Source organism: Theropithecus gelada, chromosome 7b (assembly GCF_003255815.1).
Source record: "Theropithecus gelada isolate Dixy chromosome 7b, Tgel_1.0, whole genome shotgun sequence".
Classification (NCBI taxonomy): Eukaryota; Metazoa; Chordata; class Mammalia; order Primates; family Cercopithecidae; genus Theropithecus; species Theropithecus gelada.
Genome location: NC_037675.1, coordinates 28,357,516 through 28,359,790, shown reverse-complemented (window position 1 = coordinate 28,359,790; position 2,275 = coordinate 28,357,516).

Genomic DNA, 2,275 nt, shown 5'->3' with positions numbered 1-2,275 from the left:
ATACACCACCAACATTTAAAATACATGTTTCTCAATATCAGATACCAGATATCAGATGTCAGTAATATCTGATAACAGATATAACTGACTCTTAGGGTACAGAACCTTTGCTATAGGCAGTGATTAGAAAAGCAATTGTGAATTTGTCTTTTCCATGTTTTTTTTTTTTTTCTGAGGTTCCATGCTGTCAAGCATTTGAAAAATTCTGATGTATATATTCTTTCTTTAGATGTTTAAAAATATTAATCGAATTGAACCTGCATCTTTCCTTATCTAGTCTTCGTACTATTTAGCCTCTTAAGAAAGTTCACTCTTTCTGTGATAACAATTTGTTTGTGAGTGTAGTTCAATTCACACATCATTGTACTGAGGATCTTCCATAAACTTTACCGTCACCCCATATCTCTAATTTTGAATCTAAATATGTGCATTGCAGGGATATGGTATAATGAACTCTCATTACAGGCAATTACTTCTAAGCTAAAAGCAGAAAAGAGTAGCAAAAAATGTTCTCCCTTTTTCCATTTGTGTTCCATATGCAACACTGAGACATTTAATTCTGGAACATTTATTGTTGGTTAAAACATCCCTTTATGTCAACAGGAAGCCACCAGGTGACATTAAATATTTTTAGAAAATGTTGTACTTACATTTTTCTGACCTTTTTTTGCTTTAAAAAAGTCACAAATCTAAAAAAAATTAAAGTTTTTTTCTCACTTCTTGAGATCTGATTTTTCTTTACCACATCTCTACATTTGTCTACGAAAAAATTTTATAACACAGTTAGAATAAGAATTTTTCATTTGCATGAGAGACTGACATTTTACAAATAGAAAAATTGAGGCACAGTAAGATTGAAGAAATATTCTAGGGTTGACAAACTTTCAAATTGCGCAACAGAAACCTTCTTATGCCACTCCAAGCTTACAGTTCATTAAACCAAATTATGTAAGTCTAGTAATGTTCTCTCTAATTTCCAAAATGGCTTATCTCACTTTTCCATTTCATCCTCTTTCTATACATCAACCAATAAAACATATTTAGAAAATGTATAAATATATGATAATTAGGATATACTATATTCCAAGAATATATATTTCATTTAAATTTTAACTCATCTACCATCCTTGCTTACTTTTCTTGCCATGTGTTCTGTAAAAGACAGCAGCTCATCTATGGTCTTACCTGTTATTGCGAGCAATTAAACATGCTTTCAATGACGCTACAACATTTTTGAGAGATACCCTTCTAGGTGTACAGAAACTAGAAAACAGACAAAAAACAGTTGGCTGGGTGCGATGGCTCATGCCTGTAATCCCAGTACATTGGGAGGCCAAGGTGGGTGGATCACATCGTCAGGAGTTCGAGACCAGCCTAGTCAACATAGTGAAGTGCCATCTGTACTAAAAATACATAAAATTAGCCGGGTGTGGTGGTGGCCTCCTGTGATCCCAGCTACTCTGGAGGCTGAAGCAGGAGAATCACTTGAACCCGGGAAGCAGAGTTTGCAGTGAGCCGAGATCACGCCATTGCACTCCAGCCCAGGCAACAGTGCAAAACTCCATCTCAAAAAAATCCAGAGGAAAAACAAATTATTTGGAGTCTTTGGGCAAAACAAACAAAAGCTGTAAATCAACATAAACACCAGCTTTCAAATCCAATCTGAGTTTTTTAAATTTTAAAATATTTAATTGACAAACACAAATTATATAGAGTAACAAGTTGCTTAGTGACAGAAATGTGTTCTGAGAAATGCACCCTTAAGTGATTTCATTGTTGTCCAAACAACATAGAGTGTACTCTAAAAACCTACATGGGGCAGCCTTCTACATATCTAACCTATATGGTGTTGTTTATTTCTCCTAAGCTGCAAACTTGTATATCATGTTACTGTACTGAATACTGTGGCCAATTGGAACACAGAGAGACTTATGTATTTAAACATTCTAAGCATATAAAATCATCAGTGGAAATAGGATATCAACTTTTTTTTTTTTAATGGAATGCTATGTAGGGCATTTACCATAAATGGACCTGGCAAGACTGGAAGCTGCAATAAGTGAGTCAGTGAAGGAGTGCTGAGTGAATGTGAAGGCCTAGGGCATTACTGTACACTATTGTAGTCTTTATAAACACTGTACACTTAGGCTACACCAAATTTATTTTTAAAATTGTCTTTCTTCAATAATAAATTAACTGTAACTCACCGTAACTATTTTACTATATTAACTTTTATATTTTTAAAACTTTTGTCTCTTTTGTAGCAACAGCTTAA